The following is a 12,372-nucleotide window of genomic DNA, read 5'->3' on the forward strand; positions in this document are numbered from 1 at the left end:
GTACTCTGCGGATGTTGTAGAGCATGAACCTACAGGAACGGGCCACCGCCTTGATGTTGGTTGAGAACGACAGGGTGTTGTCCAGGATCACGCCAAGGTTCTTGGCGCTCTGGGAGGAGGACACAATGGAGTTGTCAACCGTGATGGCGAGATCATGGAACGGGCAGTCCTTCCCCGGGAGGAAGAGCAGCTCCGTCTTGCCGAGGTTCAGCTTGAGGTGGTGATCGGTCATCCACACTGATATGTCTGCCAGACATGCAGAGATGCGATTCGCCACCTGGTCATCAGAAGGGGGAAAGGAGAAGATTAATTTTGTGTCGTCTGCATAGCAATGATAAGAGAGACCATATGAGGTTATGACAGAGCCAAGTGATTTGGTGTATAGCGAGAATAGGAGAGGGCCAAGAACAGAGCCCTGGGGGACACCAGTGGTGAGAGCGCGTGGTGAGGAGACAGATTCTCGCCACGCCACCTGGTAGGAGCGACCTGTCAGGTAGGACGCAATCCAAGCGTGGGCCGCGCCGGAGATGCCCAACTCGGAGAGGGTGGAGAGGAGGATCTGATGGTTCACAGTATCGAAGGCAGCCGATAGATCTAGAAGGATGAGAGCAGAGGAGAGAGAGTTAGCTTTAGCAGTGCGGAGCGCCTCCGTGATACAGAGGAGAGCAGTCTCAGTTGAATGACTAGTCTTGAAACCTGACTGATTTGGATCAAGAAGGTCATTCAGAGAGAGATAGCGGGAGAGCTGGCCAAGGACGGCACGTTCAAGAGTTTTGGAGAGAAAAGAAAGAAGGGATACTGGTCTGTAATTGTTGACATCGGAGGGATCGAGTGTAGGTTTTTTCAGAAGGGGTGCAACTCTCGCTCTCTTGAAGACGGAAGGGACGTAGCCAGCGGTCAGGGATGAGTTGATGAGCGAGGTGAGGTAAGGGAGAAGGTCTCCGGAAATGGTCTGGAGAAGAGAGGAGGGGATAGGGTCAAGCGGGCAGGTTGTTGGGCGGCCGGCCGTCACAAGACGCGAGATTTCATCTGGAGAGAGAGGGGAGAAAGAGGTCAGAGCACAGGGTAGGGCAGTGTGAGCAGAACCAGCGGTGTCGTTTGACTTAGCAAACGAGGATCGGATGTCATCGACCTTCTTTTCAAAATGGTTGACGAAGTCATCTGCAGAGAGGGAGGAGGGGGGAGGGGGGAGGAGGATTCAGGAGGGAGGCGAAGGTGGCAAAGAGCTTCCTAGGGTTAGAGGCAGATGCTTGGAATTTAGTGTGGTAGAAAGTGGCTTTAGCAGCAGAGACAGAGGAGGAAAATGTAGAGAGGAGGGAGTGAAAGGATGCCAGGTCCGCAGGGAGGCGAGTTTTCCTCCATTTCCGCTCGGCTGCCCGGAGCCCTGTTCTGTGAGCTCGCAATGAGTCATCGAGCCACGGAGCGGGAGGGGAGGACCGAGCCGGCCTGGAGGATAGGGGACATAGAGAGTCAAGGGATGCAGAGAGGGAGGAGAGGAGGGTTGAGGAGGCAGAATCAGGAGATAGGTGGGAGAAGGTTTGAGCGGAGGGAAGAGATGATAGGATGGAAGAGGAGAGAGTAGCGGGGAGAGAGAGCGAAGGTTGGGACGGCGCGATACCATCCGAGTAGGGGCAGTGTGGGAGGTGTTGGATGAGAGCGAGAGGGAAAAGGATACAAGGCAGTGGTCGGAGACTTGGAGGGGAGTTGCAATGAGGTTAGTGGAAGAACAGCATCTAGTAAAGATGAGGTCGAGCGTATTGCCTGCCTTGTGAGTAGGGGGGGAAGGTGAGAGGGTGAGGTCAAAAGAGGAGAGGAGTGGAAAGAAGGAGGCAGAGAGGAAAGAGTCAAAGGTAGACGTGGGGAGGTTAAAGTCACCCAGAACTGTGAGAGGTGAGCCGTCCTCAGGAAAGGAGCTTATCAAGGCATCAAGCTCATTGATGAACTCTCCGAGGGAACCTGGAGGGCGATAAATGATAAGGATGTTAAGCTTGAAAGGGCTAGTAACTGTGACAGCATGGAATTCAAAGGAGGCGATAGACAGATGGGTAAGGGGAGAAAGAGAGAATGACCACTTGGGAGAGATGAGGATCCCGGTGCCACCACCCCGCTGACCAGACGCTCTCGGGGTGTGCGAGAACACGTGGGCGGACGAAGAGAGAGCAGTAGGAGTAGCAGTGTTGTCTGTGGTGATCCATGTTTCCGTCAGTGCCAAGAAGTCGAGGGACTGGAGGGAGGCATAGGCTGAGATGAACTCTGCCTTGTTGACCGCAGATTGGCAGTTCCAGAGGCTACCGGAGACCTGGAACTCCACGTGGGTCGTGCGCGCTGGGACCACCAGAGTAGGGTGGCCGCGGCCACGCGGTGAGGAGCGTTTGTATGGTCTGTGCAGAGAGGAGAGAACAGGGATAAACAGACACATAGTTGACAGGCTACAGAAGAGGCTACGCTAATGCAAAGGAGATTGGAATGACAAGTGGACTACACGTCTCGAATGTTCAGAAAGTTAAGCTACGTAGCAAGAATCTTATTGACTAAAATGATTAAAATGATACAGTACTGCTGAAGTAGGCCAGCTGGCAGTGGGTGCGTTGTTGACACTACACTAATCAAGTCGTTCCGTTGAGTGTAATAGTTTCTGCAGTGTTGCTATTCGGGGGCTAGCTGGCTAGCTAGCAGTGTTGTTTACGTTACGTTGCGTTAAACGAACGACAATAGCTGGCTAGCTAACCTAGAAAATCGCTCTAGACTACACAATTATCTTTGATACAAAGACGGCTATGTAGCTAGCTAAGTAGCTAGCTATGATCAAACAAATCAAACCGTTGTACTGTAATGAAATGAAGTGAAAATGTGATACTACCTGTGAATGCGACCGGGTAGTTGAGTTCTATACAGAAGACGTTGGCTAGCGTTGGCTAGCTAGCAGAGTCACCTACGTTAAGGACGACAAATAGCTGGCTAGCTAACCTCGGTAAATTAAGATAATCACTCTAAGACTACACACTCTAAACCTAAACAACACAATTATCTTGGATACGATGATACGAAGACAGCAAAGACAGCTATGTAGCTAGCTAACACTACACTAATCAAGTCGTTCAGTTGAGTGTAATAGTTTCTCCAGTGCAGCTAATCAGTGGACGTTAGCTAGCTGGCTAGTGAAGACTACGTTAGGACGGCGAAATACGATAATTACGCAATTATCTTTGATACAAAGACGGCTATGTAGCTAGCTGAGAAGAAATTGCTAAGATTAGACAAATCAAACCGTTGTGATATAATGAAATATAATGAAAAAGTTATACTACCAGGCGTCGGGAGCTGTTGGCTGGGCTCCCTGCCTGTGCCAAAACCCCTGCAGATGCGACCACTCGCTCCAACCGGAACCGGAAGTAAATGCTTTATGGAAAAACTCCCGTTGCCCGCTCCATGATCTCGCATCTGCTCAACTAATATCAACGAGTACGACCCTGCCTCACACAGGAAGCGGCGCAGGTCCTAATCCAGGCACTTGTCATCTCCCGTCTGGATTACTGCAACCGCTGTTGGCTGGGCTCCTGCCTGTGCCATTAAACCCCTACAACTCATCCAGAACGCCGCAGCCCGTCTAGTGTTCAACCTTCCCAAGTTCTCTCACGTCACCCCGCTCCTCCGCTCTCTCCACTGGCTTCCAGTTGAAGTAAATGCTTATGGAAAAACAGACCCAGTCATCATCAGCCAGGTCTATAAGAGGTGTGCTAAGTAAGAGACATACATCAGCCAGGTCTATAAGAGGTGTGCTAAATAAGAGACATACATCGGCCAGGTCTATAAGAGGTGTGCTAAATAAGAGACATACATCGGCCAGGTCTATAAGAGGTGTACTAAATAAGAGACATACATCAGCCAGGTCTATAAGAGGTGTACTAAATAAGAGACATACATCAGCCAGGTCTATAAGAGGTGTACTAAATAAGAGATATACATCAGCCAATACTTCTATGGTACAATAGAGACTTGCTGAGAACCATTGATTTAATGCCTGAATGGATTGTGTAAAATAACTTCATTTAGGACCAAACTGGGAGAGAATAAGAGAATAGGGCTCTAATTGTATTCTCAATCAGAGGATATTGGTCTGGAGCAGACTTTGGCTGGTACCAGAACTGGCACCATATTCCCTTTATAGTGCACTACTTTTGACCAAGGCCCATAGGTCCCTGGTCAAAAGTAGTGCACTACATCCTATGGGCCCTGGTCACAAGTAGTGCACTACATCCTATGGGCCCTGGTCACAAGTAGTGCACTACATCCTATGGGCCCTGGTCACAAGTAGTGCACTACATCCTATGGGCCCTGGTCACAAGTAGTGCACTACATCCTATGTTCCCTGGTCACAAGTAGTGCACTACATCCTATGTTCCCTGGTCACAAGTAGTGCACTACATCCTATGGGCCCTGGTCACAAGTAGTGCACTACATCCTATGTTCCCTGGTCACAAGTAGTGCACTACATCCTATGTTCCCTGGTCACAAGTAGTGCACTACATATGGACTAGGGTGCAATTTTGGGGGGGTGATTCATACTAAAAGGCAGTCTGGTTTTAAGATTAGTGACATTTATCACTTGTGAGAGAAGATGGTATAATTAGCTTGCCAGTCTACTTTAGTCTGTGGTAGTGCTCGGCAGAAAGAAGGATGGACTGCATGCCCAAGCACCTGACAGCCAGTCGATAATGTGGCATTAATTATTCTAAAGCCAATTATATCAACATGGACACTACGCTCTCCAAAAATAACTTTATTCCCTATCATTTCCCCTCTAACAGCAGGCGTAGATTTCATTCTTTTTTTCTACATACGTAAAGTCATATGGTGAAACCATGATAATTAGGGATTTATACAGTAATGGTCATTATGTGAATTTGTACAGTCGATACATTATTTCTTTGTCTTGTTTTTTCTTCTCATCAATTTCTTTATATAAATTGGAAAATGTCAAAACACCATATTGTTCATACGGGCTGAAACCTGTTTTATTTTTTTCATCCAAATGAAATCTCTCGATCTCTTCTCATGTCCGGTCATAAAACAAAACAGGCTTCTCCACCTCATAAAGAATGTGAGTCAGTAATTTAACGAGAATAGCAGTAATATATATCAGATATGTATCTCATTCTTCCGGGAGGCCTTGAGAGGCAGGGTCAAGCTGCCTGGTAATATATAGAATAGACTGTGATGTCTGAAGGTCGTGTCAGTTCTCTTCTACATAAGGCATGGATCCTGTAACTCATCCTTCGGGGAGGCCTTGAGAGGTCAAGCTGAGTGTTAGTATATAGAGTAGACTGTGTCTCCCGTGTGGCGCAGTGGTCTAATGATGGACTAATGATTTATTTGTGTATTATGGTTATATCTAACTGTAGTTACCGTATATATGCTGATATCTAACTGTAGTTACCGTATATATGCTGATGTCTAACTGTAGTTACTGTATTATGGTGATGTCTAACTGTAGTTACCGTATATATGCTGATATCTAACTGTAGTTACCGTATATATGCTGATGTCTAACTGTAGTTACTGTATTATGGTGATGTCTAACTGTAGTTACCGTATATATGCTGATATCTAACTGTAGTTACTGTATATATGCTGATGTCTAACTGTAGTTACCGTATATATGCTGATATCTAACTGTAGTTACCGTATATATGCTGATGTCTAACTGTAGTTACTGTATTATGGTGATGTCTAACTGTAGTTACCGTATATATGCTGATATCTAACTGTAGTTACCGTATATATGCTGATGTCTAACTGTAGTTACTGTATTATGGTGATGTCTAACTGTAGTTACCGTATATATGCTGATATCTAACTGTAGTTACCGTATATATGCTGATATCTAACTGTAGTTACCGTATATATGCTGATGTCTAACTGTAGTTACTGTATTATGGTGATGTCTAACTGTAGTTACCGTATATATGCTGATATCTAACTGTAGTTACCGTATATATGCTGATGTCTAACTGTAGTTACTGTATTATGGTGATGTCTAACTGTAGTTACCGTATATATGCTGATATCTAACTGTAGTTACCGTATATATGCTGATGTCTAACTGTAGTTACTGTATTATGGTGATGTCTAACTGTAGTTACCGTATATATGCTGATATCTAACTGTAGTTACCGTATATATGCTGATGTCTAACTGTAGTTACTGTATTATGGTGATGTCTAACTGTAGTTACCGTATATATGCTGATATCTAACTGTAGTTACCGTATATATGCTGATGTCTAACTGTAGTTACTGTATTATGGTTATTTCTAACTGTAGTTACTGTATTATGGTTATTTCTAACTGTAGTTACCGTATATATGCTGATATCTAACTGTAGTTACTGTATTATGGTTATATCTAACTGTAGTTACTGTATTATGGTTATTTCTAACTGTAGTTACCGTATATATGCTGATATCTAACTGTAGTTACTGTATTATGGTTATATCTAACTGTAGTTACTGTATTATGGTTATATCTAACTGTAGTTACTGTATTATGGTTATATCTAACTGTAGTTACCGTATATATGCTGATATCTAACTGTAGTTACTGTATTATGGTTATATCTAACTGTAGTTACTGTATTATGGTTATATCTAACTGTAGTTACCGTATATATGCTGATATCTAACTGTAGTTACTGTATTATGGTTATATCTAACTGTAGTTACTGTATTATGGTTATATCTAACTGTAGTTACTGTATTATGGTTATATCTAACTGTAGTTACCGTATATATGCTGATATCTAACTGTAGTTACCGTATATATGCTGATATCTAACTGTAGTTACCGTATATATGCTGATATCTAACTGTAGTTACTGTATTATGGTTATATCTAACTGTAGTTACCGTATATATGCTGATATCTAACTGTAGTTACCGTATATATGCTGATATCTAACTGTAGTTACCGTATATATGCTGATATCTAACTGTAGTTACTGTATTATGGTTATATCTAACTGTAGTTACCGTATATATGCTGATATCTAACTGTAGTTACTGTATTATGGTTATATCTAACTGTAGTTACCGTATATGCTGATATCTAACTGTAGTTACTGTATTATGGTTATATCTAACTGTAGTTACCGTATATGCTGATATCTAACTGTAGTTACTGTATTATGGTTATATCTAACTGTGGTTACCGTATATATGCTGATATCTAACTGTAGTTACTGTATTATAGTGATATATAACTGTAGTTACCGTATATGCTGATATCTAACTGTAGTTACTGTATTATGGTTATATCTAACTGTAGTTACTGTATTATGGTTATATCTAACTGTGGTTACCGTATATGCTGATGTCTAACTGTAGTTACTGTATTATAGTTATATCTAACTTCAGTTACTGTATTATGGTGATATCTAACTGTGGTTACCGTATATATGCTGATATCTAACTGTAGTTACTGTATTATAGTGATATATAACTGTAGTTACCGTATATGCTGATATCTAACTGTAGTTACCGTATATATGCTGATATCTAACTGTAGTTACTGTATTATGGTTATATCTAACTGTAGTTACCGTATATGCTGATATCTAACTGTAGTTACTGTATTATGGTTATATCTAACTTCAGTTACTGTATTATGGTGATATCTAACTGTAGTTACCGTATATGCTGATGTCTAACTGTAGTTACTGTATTATGGTTATATCTAACTGTGGTTACCGTATATGCTGATGTCTAACTGTAGTTACTGTATTATAGTTATATCTAACTTCAGTTACTGTATTATGGTGATATCTAACTGTAGTTACTGTATTATAGTTATATCTATCTGTAATTAATGTATATGCTTACTGTACACCTTATAGGGTTGATATTTTGTCTTTGAAGCAGTGTAACACCCCCCCAACCCCTTCCCCCGAGGACTCAGTGGTTCAAACATTGACATAGCCGAGAGCTTTGATTTATGCATGCAAGCACTGAAACAAAGGAGTGGAAAATGTTGACCTTTCCAGATAACAGAAAAAGGCTTGAGGGCCTTGTGAAGGAGCAGCAGGGCTTTCCCTTACATTAAGGATCAAATGTTAATCTGTTACTGTTTGTACCCAGAAAATGTACCAGTTGAAATAGGTACTGAATCACTTTGTTGTCTTTCTTTCCTACACCTGTATGCTAAACTTGATTTTTTTCATGTATACTAAACCTTATTTTTCATGAATGCTAACCCTTTATTTTTTTCATGTGTGCTAAACCTTTAACGTGTGCACACAAGGTTATAATATTATATAAGAAGAAAAGGAAAGATTAGGGATATGAGAAGTGATCAAAATTGTATTATAAACTGGGTGGTTTGATCCCTGAATTCTGATTGGCTGAAAGCCGTGGTATATCACGGCTATGACAAAACATGTATTTTTACTTCTCTAATTACATTGGTAACCTGTTTATAATAGCAATAAGGCACCTTTGGGGGTTTGTGGTATATTGCCAATATACCACGGCTGTAAGGGATTTCCTCCTCTTCTTCCGAAGAGGAGAGGCGAAAAGGATCGGAGGACCAATATGCGGCATGGTAAGTGTCCATGGTTCTTTTAATACAAAATAGTACACATGAACAACTGAATACAAAAAACAATAAACGTGGAACAAACTAAACCCAAAACAGTACCGTGTGGTGAAAAGCAGAGACACAGAAACAAACACCCACCAACACACAGTGAAACCCAGGCTACCTAAGTATGATTCTCAATCAGAGGCAACTAACGACACCTGCCTCTGATTGAGAACCATACTAGGCCGAAACATAGAAATCCCCAAATCATAGAAAAACAAACATAGACTGCCCACCCCAACTCACGCCCTGACCCTACTAAATGACGACAAAACAAAGGAAATAAAGGTCGGAACGTGACAACGGCAAAGGGCTGTATCCAGGCACGCCATTTTGCCTCATGCGTAAAGAACAGTGGATTATTGGCCATATACCACACCCCCTCGAGGCCTTATCGCTTAAATATAATTGTACTTTACAATTATTCTTTTTTTTACTGACGTTGGGTTTATTTAAAACGTTTTGAAATGGTTGCAAAAGATCCACTAGTGTACCAGTCTTGTATTGTTCAATATTGCAACCAGGTCTGTGGAGTGAGAAACACTCTGTTCTCATTCATTTCTGTATCTGAGAGGAACCTAAATGGAAAATGAATGTAGCCCCTTGGCATAGAAGATAGAGGTACAGATCTAAAAGCCTTGGAACATCTGTGTAATAAAACATATGGCTTTTACACCCCCCCAACGATGTAGGCAATGTTCTCTTGGCCTTAAGTTAAGATGTCCAATGCAATATACCTTTGTCCTGAGGCTCTACTGTACCAGTCTGACTCTCTGCATCTGTATGTCCTGAGGCTCTACTGTACCAGTCTGACTCTCAGCATCTGTATGTCCTGAGGCTCTACTGTACCAGTCTGACTCTCAGCATCTGTATGCCCTGAGGCTCTACTGTACCAGTCTGACTCTCAGCATCTGTTTGTCCTGAGGCTCTACTGTACCAGTCTGACTCTCAGCATCTGTATGTCCTGAGGCTCTACTGTACCAGTCTGACTCTCAGCATCTGTATGTCCTGAGGCTCTACTGTACCAGTCTGACTCTCAGCATCTGTATGTCCCCACCAGAGGCTCTACTGTACCAGTCTGACTCTCAGCATCTGTTTGCCCTGAGGCTCTACTGTACCAGTCTGACTCTCAGCATCTGTATGCCCTGAGGCTCTACTGTACCAGTCTGACTCTCAGCATCTGTTTGCCCTAAGGCTCTACTGTACCAGTCTGACTCTCAGCATCTGTATGCCCTGAGGCTCTACTGTACCAGTCTGACTCTCAGCATCTGTTTGTCCTGAGGCTCTACTGTACCAGTCTGACTCTCTGCATCTGTATGTCCTGAGGCTCTACTGTACCAGTCTGACTCTCAGCATCTGTTTGCCCTGAGGCTCTACTGTACCAGTCTGACTCTCAGCATCTGTTTGCCCTGAGGCTCTACTGTACCAGTCTGACTCTCAGCATCTGTATGCCCTGAGGCTCTACTGTACCAGTCTGACTCTCAGCATCTGTTTGCCCTGAGGCTCTACTGTACCAGTCTGACTCTCAGCATCTGTATGCTGTTAGCCGCTGGACACAGGAGAGCACAGGTTTCAGTCCAAAATGACCTTGTGCGTGGACTTTTATCTGTTCTCCAGATGACTACCAGTCTGACTCTCAGCATCTGTTTGCCCTAAGGCTCTACTGTACCCGTCTGACTCTCAGCATCTGTATGCCCTGAGGCTCTACTGTACCAGTCTGACTCTCAGCATCTGTATGCCCTGAGGCTCTACTGTACCAGTCTGACTCTCAGCATCTGTATGCCCTGAGGCTCTACTGTACCAGTCTGACTCTCAGCATCTGTATGCCCTGAGGCTCTACTGTACCAGTCTGACTCTCAGCATCTGTATGCCCTGAGGCTCTACTGTACCAGTCTGACTCTCTGCATCTGTATGCCCTGAGGCTCTACTGTACCAGTCTGACTCTCTGCATCTGTATGCCCCCACCAGATCTACTGTACCAGTCTGACTCTCTGCATCTGTATGCCCCCACCAGATCTACTGTACCAGTCTGACTCTCTGCATCTATATGCCCCCACCAGATCTACTGTACCAGTCTGACTCACAGCATCTGTATGCCCACACCAGATCTACTGTACCAGTCTGACTCTCAGCATCTGTATGCCCACACCAGATCTACTGTACCAGTCTGACTCTCAGCATCTGTATGCCCCCACCAGATCTACTGTACCAGTCTGACTCTCAGCATCTGTATGCCCCCACCAGATCTACTGTACCAGTCTGACTCTCAGCATCTGTATGCCCACACCAGATCTACTGTACCAGTCTGACTCTCAGCATCTGTATGCCCCCACCAGATCTACTGTACCAGTCTGACTCTCAGCATCTGTATGCCCCCACCAGATCTACTGTACCAGTCTGACTCTCAGCATCTGTATGCCCCCACCAGATCTACTGTACCAGTCTGACTCTCAGCATCTGTATGCCCCCACCAGATCTACTGTACCAGTCTGACTCTCAGCATCTGTATGCCCCCACCAGATCTACTGTACCAGTCTGACTCTCAGCATCTGTATGCCCCCACCAGATCTACTGTACCAATCTGACTCTCAGCATCTGTATGCCCCCACCAGATCTACTGTACCAGTCTGACTCTCAGCATCTGTATGCCCCCACCAGATCTACTGTACCAGTCTGACTCTCAGCATCTGTATGCCCCCACCAGATCTACTGTACCAGTCTGACTCTCAGCATCTGTATGCCCACACCAGATCTACTGTACCAGTCTGACTCTCAGCATCTGTATGCCCACACCAGATCTACTGTACCAGTCTGACTCTCAGCATCTGTATGCCCCCACCAGATCTACTGTACCAGTCTGACTCTCAGCATCTGTATGCCCCCACCAGATCTACTGTACCAGTCTGACTCTCAGCATCTGTATGCCCCCACCAGATCTACTGTACCAGTCTGACTCTCAGCATCTGTATGCCCCACCAGATCTACTGTACCAGTCTGACTCTCAGCATCTGTATGCCCACACCAGATCTACTGTACCAGTCTGACTCTCTGCATCTGTATGCCCACACCAGATCTACTGTACCAGTCTGACTCTCAGCATCTGTATGCCCCCACCAGATCTACTGTACCAGTCTGACTCTCAGCATCTGTATGCCCCCACCAGATCTACTGTACCAGTCTGACTCTCAGCATCTGTATGCCCACACCAGATCTACTGTACCAGTCTGACTCTCAGCATCTGTATGCCCACACCAGATCTACTGTACCAGTCTGACTCTCTGCATCTGTATGCCCACACCAGATCTACTGTACCAGTCTGACTCTCAGCATCTGTATGCCCCCACCAGATCTACTGTACCAGTCTGACTCTCAGCATCTGTATGCCCCCACCAGATCTACTGTACCAGTCTGACTCTCAGCATCTGTATGCCCACACCAGATCTACTGTACCAGTCTGACTCTCAGCATCTGTATGCCCCCACCAGATCTACATGCATTGGGTCTTTGTTGTTGCAAATATTTTCTCAAACATTCAGCTTATTAGTGTGGAAACATTTAACATTTAACCAACCATATTTCAATATTCGGATTTTGTACCGAACATGTTTTGGGTGGTGTGGTTGTCTACTAATTGCATATAATCAGTTGCCATTATAAAGATAAGATAAAGATAAGATAAAGATAAGATAAAGATAAGATAAAGATAAGATAAAGATAAGATAAAGATAAGATAAAGATA

This window comes from Oncorhynchus gorbuscha, linkage group LG07 (assembly GCF_021184085.1).
Source record: "Oncorhynchus gorbuscha isolate QuinsamMale2020 ecotype Even-year linkage group LG07, OgorEven_v1.0, whole genome shotgun sequence".
NCBI lineage: Eukaryota > Metazoa > Chordata > Actinopteri > Salmoniformes > Salmonidae > Oncorhynchus > Oncorhynchus gorbuscha.